The sequence below is a fragment of the Haliotis rubra genome, unplaced genomic scaffold (assembly GCF_003918875.1).
Source record: "Haliotis rubra isolate DU_JTF1 unplaced genomic scaffold, ASM391887v1 Scf140, whole genome shotgun sequence".
NCBI classification, from domain to species: domain Eukaryota; kingdom Metazoa; phylum Mollusca; class Gastropoda; order Lepetellida; family Haliotidae; genus Haliotis; species Haliotis rubra.
In genome coordinates this window covers 740903-753625 of record NW_025765337.1, presented here as the reverse complement: position 1 = coordinate 753625, position 12723 = coordinate 740903, and the positions used below count along the sequence as shown (strand labels likewise).

Below are 12723 nucleotides of genomic sequence, written 5' to 3'. Positions count from 1 at the left end.
TCTTCATTGAAATAGTCAACTCGTTTTCATCTTGTTAGATAGCCACATAGCCATGTGTCGTCTCCTTCCATTCAACAACAAAAGCTGTTTTCCACTTCTACGCGCGCGCGCTGCGGAGTTTGTAAGTATAATTAATGTAGTACTTTAAAGAAAGAAACTAAACCTTTTCTCCAACAACAAGCTGACACTCATTGACATTCTGCTCCAAGAATTGCACGACCTACACCCTCAGCACCGTAGAAATGTATGTAAAACCCCCCACCTACAGGGCAGAGGAACTAGAGTAAACCCCTCACCTACAGGGCAGAGGAACTAGAGTAAACCCCCCACCTACAGGGCAGAGGAACTAGAGTAAACTCCTCACCTACAGGGCAGAGGAACTAGAGTAAACCCCCCACCTACAGGGCAGAGGAACTAGAGTAAACTCCTCACCTACAGGGCAGAGGAACTAGAGTAAACCCCCACCTACAGGGCAGAGGAACTAGAGTAAAACTCCTCACCTACAGGGCAGAGGAACTAGAGTAAACCCCCCACCTACAGGGCAGAGGAACTATAGTAAAACCCCTCACCTACAGGGCAGAGGAACTAGAGTAAACTCCCTCACCTACAGGGGCAGAGGAACTAGAGTAAACTCCTCACCTACAGGGCAGAGGAACTAGAGTAAAACCCCTCACCTACAGGGCAGAGGAACTAGAGTAAACTCCTCACCTACAGGGCAGAGGAACTAGAGTAAAACCCCCACCCCACCCCACCCCCCACCCCCACCCCACCCCACCTACAGGGCACAGAGGAACTAGAGTAAAACCCCTCGCCTACAGGGCAGAGGAACTAGAGTAAACCCCTAACCTACAGGGCATAGGAACTAGAGTAAAACCCCTCACCTACAGGGCAGAGGAACTAGAGTAAACCCCCTCGCCTACAGGGCAGAGGAACTAGAGTAAAACCCCTCGCCTACAGGGCAGAGGAACACTAGTAAAACCCTCGCCTACTGGGTAGAGGAACTAGAATAAAACCCCTAGCCAACGGGGCACAAGAACACTAGTAAAGCCCCTCGCCTACAGGGCAGAGGAACTAGAGTAAAACCCCAAGCCTACGGGGCAGAGGAACTCTAGTAAAACCCCTCGCCTACAGGGTAGAGGAACTAGAGTAAAACCCCCCACCTACAGGGCAGAGGAACTAGAGTAAACCCCTCACCAACAGGGCAGAGTAACTAGAGTAAACTCCTCACCTACAGGGCAGAGGAACTAGAGTAAACTCCTCACCTACAGGGCAGAGGAACTAGAGTAAACCCCTCACCTACAGGGCAGAGGAACTAGAGTAAACCCCTCACCTACAGGGCAGAGGAACTAGAGTAAACTCCTCACCTACAGGGCAGAGGAACTAGAGTAAAACCCCCACCTACAGGGCAGAGGAACTAGAGTAAACCCCCTCGCCTACAGGGCAGAGGAACTAGAGTAAAACCCCTCACCTACAGGGCAGAGGAACTAGAGTAAAACCCCTCACCTACAGGGCAGAGGAACTAGAGTAAAACCCCTCGCCTACAGGGCAGAGGAACACTAGTAAAACCCTCGCCTACTGGGTAGAGGAACTAGAATAAAACCCCTAGCCAACGGGGCACAAGAACACTAGTAAAGCCCCTCGCCTACAGGGCAGAGGAACTAGAGTAAAACCCCAAGCCTACGGGGCAGAGGAACTCTAGTAAAACCCCTCGCCTACAGGGTAGAGGAACTAGAGTAAAACGCCTCACCTATAGGGCAGAGGCCGTAGAGTAAAATTGCTCTACAGGGCAGAGGAACTAGAGTAAAACCCCTCACCTACAGGGCAGAGGAACTAGGGTAAATCCCCTGGCCTACAGGGCAGAGGAACTAGAGTAAAACCCCTCACCTACAGGGCAGAGGAACTAGAGTAAAACCCCTCACCTACAGGGCAGAGGAACTAGGGTAAATCCCCTGGCCTACAGGGCAGATGAACTAGAGTAAAACCTTCGCCTACAGGGCAGAGGAACTAGAGTAAAAACCCTCGCTGAAAGGGTAGGGGAACTAGAGTACAACCCCTCTCCTACAGAGCAGAGGAACTGAAGTAAAACGCCTCACCTACAGGGCAGAGAAACTAGAGTAACACTCTCGCCTACAGTGCAGAGGAACTATAGTAAACCCCCTCGCCTACAGAGGAGAGCAACTAAAGTGAAACCTTTGCCTACAGGGCAGAGGAACTAGAGGAAAACGGCTCACCTACTGCAGTGAATGAAATTTTGAAGTTACCAGCCCTGATGTTTGGCTGGATTTTTGGCTTATTTCATACAATGCCTACATGGCACATGAACTAGAGTAAAACCCCTCGCCTACAAGGCAGAGGAACTAGAGTAAAACCCCTCGCCTACAGGGCAGAGGAACTAGAGTAAACTCCTCACCTACAGGGGCAGAGGAACTAGAGTAAACCCCCCACCCCCCACCCCCACCTACAGGGCAGAGGAACTAGAGTAAACCCCCTCGCCTACAGGGCAGAGGAACTAGAGTAAACCCCTAACCTACAGGGCATAGGAACTAGAGTAAAACCCCTCACCTACAGGGCAGAGGAACTAGAGTAAACCCCTCGCCTACAGGGCAGAGGAACTAGAGTAAAACCCCTCGCCTACAGGGCAGAGGAACACTAGTAAAACCCTCGCCTACTGGGTAGAGGAACTAGAATAAAACCCCTAGCCAACGGGGCACAAGAACACTAGTAAAGCCCCTCGCCTACAGGGCAGAGGAACTAGAGTAAAACCCCAAGCCTACGGGGCAGAGGAACTCTAGTAAAACCCCTCGCCTACAGGGTAGAGGAACTAGAGTAAAACCCCTCACCTACAGGGCAGAGGAACTAGGGTAAATCCCCTGGCCTACAGGGCAGAGGAACTAGAGTAAAACCCCTCACCTACAGGGCAGAGGAACTAGAGTAAAACCCCTCACCTACAGGGCAGAGGAACTAGGGTAAATCCCCTGGCCTACAGGGCAGATGAACTAGAGTAAAACCTTCGCCTACAGGGCAGAGGAACTAGAGTAAAAACCCTCGCTGAAAGGGTAGGGGAACTAGAGTACAACCCCTCTCCTACAGAGCAGAGGAACTGAAGTAAAACGCCTCACCTACAGGGCAGAGAAACTAGAGTAACACTCTCGCCTACAGTGCAGAGGAACTATAGTAAACCCCCTCGCCTACAGAGGAGAGCAACTAGAGTGAAACCTTTGCCTACAGGGCAGAGGAACTAGAGGAAAACGGCTCACCTACTGCAGTGAATGAAATTTTGAAGTTACCAGCCCTGATGTTTGGCTGGATTTTTGGCTTATTTCATACAATGCCTACATGGCACATGAACTAGAGTAAAACCCCTCGCCTACAAGGCAGAGGAACTTGAGTAAAACCCCTCGCCTACGGGGCAGAGGAACACTAGTAAAACCCCTCGCCTGCAGGGCAGAGGAACTAGAGTAAAACCCCTCGCCTGCAGGGCAGAGGAACACTAGTAAAACCCCTCGCCTGCAGGGCAGAGGAACTAGAGTAAAACCCCTCGCCTGCAGGGCAGAGGAACTAGAGTAAAACCCCTCGCCTGCAGGGCAGAGGAACTAGAGTAAAACCCCTCGCCTGCAGGGCAGAGGAACTAGAGTAAAACCCCTCGCCTGCAGGGCAGAGGAACTAGAGTAAAACCCCTCGCCTGCAGGGCAGAGGAACTAGAGTAAAAACCCTTCCTGCAGGGCAGAGGAACTAGAGTAAAACCCCTCGCCTGCAGGGCAGAGGAACTAGAGTAAAGCCCCTCGCCTGCAGGGCAGAGGAACTAGAGTAAAAGCCCCTCGCCTGCAGGGCAGAGGAACTAGAGTAAAACCCCTCGCCTGCAGGGCAGAGGAACTAGAGTAAAACCCCTCGCCTGCAGGGTAGAGGAACTAGAGTAAAACCCCTCGCCTGCAGGGCAGAGGAACTAGAGTAAAACCCCCTCGCCTGCAGGGCAGAGGAACTAGAGTAAAACCCCTCGCCTGCAGGGCAGAGGAACTAGAGTACGCCTGTTACCACAGTCCGTGTGTGGAGGAGCAGCTGTAGGTGTCTCGTATGTCGCCATGGCGGATGATACAATACATTTAAAGTGGTCTAACATGCTATGAACCCAGAGGCACCAGTAACGACCCTAAGTCAAGACTGAGGGATTCGAACCTCGGTCTCCGAAACAGGTTCCAGCCTGTAACCATACAATCCGAGCTACAGTTAGTCTAATTCAAAATTCCCAGTTGCCCAAAACAAATACGAACTTTGTGGGTGAGGCTAGTCTGTCTCCTGTGCGTGCCAGACGTGATACGTGTTGTCTTTCACTGAACGAGTTACAATTATCTGCTGAAGTAGCGGTAAAATCTTTCCTCTGGTTATAAAACAAGGCTCTGGTAGTTAATAGGGAAAATTGAAACAGGCTGGACCTGAAATGTAAATGTATGGGGGTGTAGGCACACTCACCTACTTGCAGTTGTATCAAGGAGCCAGAGATATGGATGTAGGCATACTCACCTACTAGCAGTTGTATCAAGGGGCCAGAGATGGGGATGTAGGCATACCCACCTACTTGCAGTTGTATCAAGGGGCAGGAGATGGGGATGTAGGCATACTCACCTACTTGCAGTTGTATCAAAGGGCCAGAGATGGGGATGTAGGCATACCCACCTACTTGAAGTTGTATCAAGGGGCCAGAGATGGGGATGTAGGCATCTTCGCCTACTTGCAGTTGAATCAAGGGGCAGGAGATGGGGGAGTAGGCATACTCGCCTACTTGCAGTTGAATAATGGGATGGGAGATGGGGATGTAGGCATACTCGCCTACTTGCAGTTGAATCAAGGGGCCAGAGATTGGGATGTAGGCATACTCTCCTACTTGCAGTTGAATCAAGGGATAGGAGATTGGGATGTAGGCATATTCGCCTACTTGCATTTGTATCAAGGGGCAGGAGATGGGAATGTAGGCATACTCGCCTACTTGCAGTTAAATCAAGGGACAGGAGATGGGGATGTAGGCATCCTCTCCTACATGCAGTTCAATCAAGGGGCAGGAGATGGGGATGTAGGCATACTCACCTACTTGCAGATGAATCAATGGGGATGTAGGCATACTCGCCTACTTTCAGTTGAATCAATGGGGAGGAGATGGGGATGTTAGCATACTCACCTACTTGCAGATGAATCAATGGGGATGTAGGCATACTCACCTACTTGCAGATGAATCAATGGGGATGTACGCATACTCGCCTACTTGCAGTTGAATCAAGGGGCAGGAGATGGGGATGTAGGCATACTCACCTACTTGCAGATGAATCAATGGGGATGTAGGCATACTCACCTACTTGCAGATGAATCAATGGGGATGTAGGCATACTCGCCTACTTTCAGTTGAATCAAGGGGCAGGAGATGGGGATGTAGGCATCCTCTCCTACATGCAGTTCAATCAAGGGGCAGGAGATGGGGATGTAGGCATACTCACCTACTTGCAGATGAATCAATGGGGATGTAGGCATACTCGCCTACTTTCAGTTGAATCAATGGGGAGGAGATGGGGATGTTAGCATACTCACCTACTTGCAGATGAATCAATGGGGATGTAGGCATACTCACCTACTTGCAGATGAATCAATGGGGATGTAGGCATACTCGCCTACTTGCAGTTGAATCAAGGGGCAGGAGATGGGGATGTTAGCATACTCACCTACTTGCAGATGAATCAATGGGGATGTAGGCATACTCACCTACTTGCAGATGAATCAATGGGGATGTAGGCATACTCGCCTACTTTCAGTTGAATCAAGGGGCAGGAGATGGGGATGTAGGCATACTCGCCTACTTTCAGTTGAATCAAGGGCAGGAGATGGGGATGTAGGCATACTCGCCTACTTTCAGTTGTATCAAGGGGCAGGAGATGGGGATGTAGGCATACTCGCCTACTTGCAGTTGAATCAAGGGGCAGGAGATGGGGATGTAGGCATACTCGCCTACTTGCAGTTCAATCAAGGGGCAGGAGATGGGGATGTAGGCATACTCTCCTACTTGCAGTTGTATCAAGGGGCCAGAGATGGGGATGTAGGCATACTCACCTACTTGCAGTTGTATCAAGCGGCATGAGATGTAGGCATACTCTCCTACTTGCAGCTGTATCAAGCGGCATGAGATGTAGGCATACTCTAGCTCCTACTTGCAGTTGAATCAAGGGGCGGGAGATGGGGATGTAGGCATACTCGCCTACTTGCAGTTGTATCAAGCGGCATGAGATGTAGGCATACTCTAGCTACTTGCAGTTGAATCAAGGGGCGGGAGATGGGGATGTAGGCATACTCTAGCTCCTACTTGCAGTTGAATCAAGGGGCGGGATATATTTTATACTTGTACATAATTCATTCACTATCGCGATTAGTTTCTAAGGAGGCAACATAATATCTGAGTACTGGGTACAAGAACAAAACATTTCCAAAACGACTCTTTATGGTCTGTTTGCAGTGAAAACGTACCGATGAATTTCACTTTAAACAAAAAAGTGATTATAATAAAGTGAAATGGAGATTGCGAGTCCTCATAACTTTACCTTGCCAATTGCACATTTGAATCTCAGAATTCTATTCAACTTATGATAAAAGTTGTTTAACAAATGATCATAGATTCAAATCACTATTATTGGTTTGTATTACAAGGGGGTAAGCGCAGTAGTTGGAACAGTGAAACAAATGCACGTGCGGTACGTGATGAGCGTTAACATAGAACATCCCTACTTGTTCTCGGTGTTTCAATTAATGTGCATACCCCTTTGTAATACAAACCAATAATAGCGATTTGAAACTATGATCGTTTGTTAACCAACTTTTATCCTAGGTTGAATAAAATTCTGAGATTGAAATGTTCAATTGGCAAGGTAAAGTTATGAGGATTCGCAATTTTAATTTCACTTTATTCGAGTTACCTTTTTGTTTAAAGTGAAATTCACCGGTACGTTTTCACTGAAACCAGACTATTATTCCAAAGTTAAAATAATTTTTTTTTTACCGCACAGCACAAAGAAACAGCATTAAAATCTGTCATTCTAAACCTGGAGTATTTCACCTATGTGTGTTAAATATCGGACACGTACATCAACACCAGTCAGTAACGCCGAGATTTGACGAGTCGCTGAAACTTTTACTGACTAGTGCTCGCATATTATTTGACAACATAAAAAGCAAGAGCGAGATTTTTTTCATCATCCAAATATATATAGTTCTTCCAGTTTGTAAAAATACAGTATTCAGTGTAAAATTGAAGCATGAAGATTGCCATGAAATTAAATGGAATATGACATATTCAAATGCTTAATTGTTTGGATTTATTATAAAATGAAGCATATTGGCGCTTTCTCCAGCTTTTATTTCATGCTGAAAGAGATCACAATTCCATTGATTAACTGTAAAGCAGCTGTCTCAAAGACAGCCGCTCTGGTCGATTCCTGACGCGGCCTTGACCTTTTCCGGGGGTCAGCGCGTGGATGGTGTTGACAGTGGGAGAGGTTCGGGAACATTGGATGGAAACACGTACGCTACAGAAGATGGTGTTATGACTGAGGGATTCAATGAAAGGTGGGTTGGAATCCATTTTCGTCTTCATATAAGCGAAGACGTAACTGAAAGCTTTTGATGATTTTGTGGTTTGGCATCCTCTGTTAAGCGACAAGAAAGAGCTCGTCGGACTTGGCACGCGCTGTCAGTGAGAAATTCTCCGCCGAGAGCCTTGCCTCGTGAAGGAACTTTATTGCTGGGATCAGTTTAATTGAATTAGTCCTCGTGTAATAGAAACAATTGTGGTCTGTGTGACATATAGTTATAGAATCCTCACTAAAAATCTCACATTCAGCTTACCCCGGTGTTGAGAACACACTAAAACAATGTCTCCTTGCAGTCACGGCACTTAGTGAGTAGGACAAGTATGTCTGGTTCAGTTATGGTGACGAGAGTCGGACAATTTGGTACACAGTGTTTATCGGGTTTTTTTAGTAGTAGAATGTAACAGATACAACGTTTATGATATAGTTATTAACAGGTATGAGTGTGTATAACATTCTATTATCATAACAAACTAACATACGACTACGAGGCCACACACTGATACACCATCGTCTGCTAGGCCTACTTTGTTATTATCGAATATTATTAAATGGTCCCCTTATTACCTAATCCAGCGGCATGAATTTTCTAACTGAATATCCCCTGCACTTTGTGTGTGTAGTACTGACATTTTGGTCTAACGTTATCAGACACAGAAAATATCCTAAAACAATGTTTAAGTTTAGCTACTTTTTTTCATTTTAAATTTCTTGAGATTTAGAATTTTGAAAGATTTTATCCCACTTTGTAGCTTCTGATTACTAGCAAAATTGTAAAGAATGTTAAAGATATGGAAATATGTTTGAAGTCAAGCCTCAGGACTCCAGCACAGTTGTGAGCTATAGCCCAGTAAACATCTGGATTACACGTGGTCTTCACCAAGCCTTGCTTGTTGTAAGTGGGGACTATAGGACCAGGTGGTCAGGTCTGTTGACTTGGTTGCTTGTTGTCATATCCCAGTTGCATAGATTGATGCTCATGATGTCTATCACTGCATTGTCTGGTCCAGACCTGTTTAGTTGCGGGCTGCCGTCGTACAATGTGATTTTGGCAGAGTGTGGCGTTAAAAAAGAAACATACATGCAGGCGTGTAAATGTGTCTAGACAAATCAGTCTCCAGGCTAGGTGAATGTACCAGGGTTTTTTAAAAAGTTGTCCCCCTTCTTTTTCATTGATAATTCTATTTCTGAAACCCAAGGTGTATTCCTGTATTGTCCACATGAAGGACCATGTGAGCTTATGCAGCTGAAAGTTGCCCGTTAGTCAAACTCTTCGCTGAAATAGCTGGATGGATTCAGCTGAATTGTGTGGATACAGGCTACTATAATGGTCGGCTTTGTTCAAGGCATCAACAATTGGAACATCAATATGGCTGCCAGTTGACCATCTTTGATTAAAGAAATTTGGTCCTCTTCTCAAAAATATGAAGGGCCAGAGACTTGAACTTAGTACAAGGTTGTTTAAGAGATTTGATGAGAACTCACATATGGCTGCCATCTGATTTTGGTCAGTGATCTATCCCTCATTGTGAAAATCCACATTTTGAGTCAGAATTCATTTGTATGTTTGTACCTGATTATTCCTTCCTCATCGTCTACAATAGGTGCATTCCCGTACTGGGTGAGGAAGATTATACAGTTATTTTATGCTAATGAAAAGTGAGTGTTCCTGACTAGCTGACAGTGCTGGTCAATACCTACCTCTGTAAGGTGCAGACTCTATCACAACACTGTACCTGTCACATCCAGGTGTGGAAATATGCGTTGTCACTGTAAACACATGGCCCTGCCAGATTCCTCACAACCCATGTCAAGCATTTCACAAACCTCTCAACCTCAGTTAACTCTTCCACATAATGCATAAGATTTATACCAAACACATGACTTTAAACTATTGTCCCCACACAAAACCCAGGCCTACTTAAATATGTTCCAGATATGGTCCTCATGGAGTTAAGCTTGCTTTAAAAGGATTCTAGTTATTTCCGTGTTCGGCAAGTCAGTGGAACTGTTTTTAGCATATGTTTGCAGTTACGACTGGTATTGTGGCTCGTGGGGCTGACACATGGCAAATAGAAGTAAACCTTTCCTGTGTCAGGTGATCACTGTGGTCCAGCTCCTAGTTCAGTAACTTGTGTTGAATTCCTGCTTGGAACTTGACAAAGTGAGTTGAACTTGTATTAAGTGTTTCTTCTGGAATATTGATGTAACTTTAGTGTGTGTTTTAATGTTTCAGAAATATGTATTTTCAATATAGACTTTTCTACAGTGATTATAAACAATGGAAACGTGTTCATGTGACTGTATGCATGTGTGTGCATACACGTGTGTGTTGACAATGATGACATCTTTGTATGAGACAGCTTCACGGTATAACTTATGCTATATTTGGGATCACACATTCTAACTTATGTCATATTTGGGATTACACATTCTAACATGTTATGTTTGGGATTACACATTCTAACATATGTCATATTTGGGATTACACATTCTAGCATATGTTATATTTGGGATTACACATTCTAACATGTTATATTTGGGATTACACATTCTAGCATATGTTATATTTGGGATTACACATTCTAGCATATGTTATATTTGGGATTACACATTCTAGCATATGTTATATTTGGGATTACACATTCTAACTTATGTTACATTTTGCCACTTTTTACCACACAATTTAGTTTGTGATAACATGGATCCTTTATCGGCAGATAAGTCAGCTGTTCAACAATAACAGAACTCTTTATCATTGTTTATGTTTTAAGTGGCCAAATAATTAGACTCATTTGGACAATTATGTGGCTGTGTTTGCTAATTGTACCGAACAATTAGGACATTTACCTCCGATTACATATGCTTTTGTTTTATCCCTGGTTTAGTGACACTGCAGTCTCCATACTGTTAGAAGTGAGTATGTCTGTTGTCCTTTGAGAGGCATTTTACAAGTTGTCAAGATGCAGGAAAACCAAGTTCTATGGATAGTCAACTTTATTGCAATGAGTGCAACATTTCGGTGTAGGTACTTACTGACACAGTTATCAAGCAAGTGATACAAAGAGTTGAAACAAGGAGAATATATACATTGCTGCATAGTGAGTATATATACAATTGAGTGAGTATATATACAAGGTTGATGTACATTGGATATCTGATTAGTGATTTCAGCAGAGGAGGTTGATGTACAGAGTGGTTGGTTGTGATTAGAGTTGAGTTTATACGATTGATGAGTTTGATGTACCATCTCATTGGTCTCTGTTGCTAGGTACTTGGCTGGTGGTCAGTTGTCCTTTCTCTAGTAATCTCTAACTATAAAAGATGTGACTTAGATTAACTGTTAACAGGTGTTTGGGGACTGGTGAGCTATGGTATCAACTTGCTATCAAAGTAATGGCTGCACGTTTTGTGCAAATTGTTGGAAAAACAGTATCACATATGTATCATATCGTGATCTCAGTATGAAGATATGTATTGTATCGCGACATCCTTGTCTCCCTGCTGTTTGAAGTAAGTAGGTATGTTGTCTATAACCACAGTCTCTGTACTGCTGAAAGTGAACATTGTATAATCTATAATATATAATTGTGTTGTTTAACAGTCCACCCTTTGACATAGTGCACCCTTTGACATAGTGCACCCCTTGACATAGTCCATTCTGTGAAATAGTCCACCCTTTGAAATAGTGCACCCCTTGACATAGTCCATTCTGTGATATAGTCCACCCTTTGAAATAGTGCACCCCTTGACATAGTCCATTCTGTGAAATAGTCCACCCTTTGAAATAGTGCACCCCTTGACATAGTCCATTCTGTGAAATAGTCCACCTTTTGACATAGTGCAGCCCCTTGACAAAGTCCATTCTGTGAAATAGTCCATTCTATGAAATAGTCCATTCTGTGAAATAGTCCACCCTTTGACATGGTGCACCCCTTGACATAGTCCATTCTGTGAAATAGTCCACCCTTTGAAATAGTGCACCCCTTGACATAGTCCATTCTGTGATATAGTCCACCCTTTGAAATAGTGCACCCCTTGACATAGTCCATTCTGTGAAATAGTCCATTCTGTGAAATAGTCCACCCTTTGAAATAGTGCACCCCTTGACATAGTCCATTCTGTGAAATAGTCCACCTTTTGACAAAGTGCAGCCCTTGACAAAGTCCATTCTGTGAAATAGTCCATTCTATGAAATAGTCTATTCTGTGAAATAGTCCACCCTTTGACATGGTGCACCCCTTGACATAGTCCATTCTGTGAAATAGTCCACCCTTTGACATAGTCCATTCTGTGAAATAGTCCACCCTTTGACATAGTCCATTCTGTGAAATAGTCGACCCCTTGACATAGTCCATTCTGTGAAATAGTCCACCCTTTGACATAGTGCACCCCTTGACATAGTCCACCCTTTGACATAGTCCATTCTGTGAAATAGTCCACCCCTTGACATAGTCCATTCTGTGAAATAGTCCACCCTTTGACATAGTGCACCCCTTGACATAGTCCATTCTGTGAAATAGTCCACCCTTTAACATAGTGCACCCCTTGACATAGTCCATTCTGTGAAATAGTCCACCCTTTGACATAGTGCACCCTTTGACATAGTCCATTCTGTGAAATAGTCCACCCTTTGACATAGTGCACCCCTTGACATAGTCCATTCTGTGAAATAGTCCACCCTTTGACATAGTGCACCCTTTGACATAGTCCACCCTTTGACATAGTCCATTCTGTGAAATAGTCGACCCCTTGACATAGTCCATTCTGTGAAATAGTCCACCCTTTGACATAGTGCACCCCTTGACATAGTCCATTTTGTGAAATAGTCCATTCTGTGAAATAGTCCTCCCTTTGACATTGTACACCCTTTAGCACGTTTCCAAAAGAATGAAAAACACTAAACTTGTGCTCAAACATATGTTGTGCCTTGCTTTCACTTCAGGGCTTTGGGGACAATGGTGTCTTAGGTCAATTCAAATGTTACTATGACTCGGACTGTGAGTATGAGCCATTCACTTAGATCCTATTGGGGAGAAAAGTTCTGTCCTATTCATATTTATTGTGGAATAAATTCATTCATGATTGAGGTTGTCATCAGTAG

General features: G+C 44.6%; 1 protein-coding gene across 3 annotated transcripts in view; it reads left to right on the top strand.

The window, feature by feature from the left end:
* The first annotated feature begins 7499 nt into the window (after positions 1–7499).
* Positions 7500–12723, top strand: part of LOC124268837 — a 67716-nt gene continuing 62492 nt past the window's right edge. For all 3 annotated transcript variants that reach the window (XM_046703856.1, XM_046703855.1, XM_046703854.1), the window contains exon 1: positions 7500–7596. The gene's annotated coding sequence lies outside the window, so the exon portion shown is untranslated. The remainder of the gene's footprint in view (positions 7597–12723) is intronic.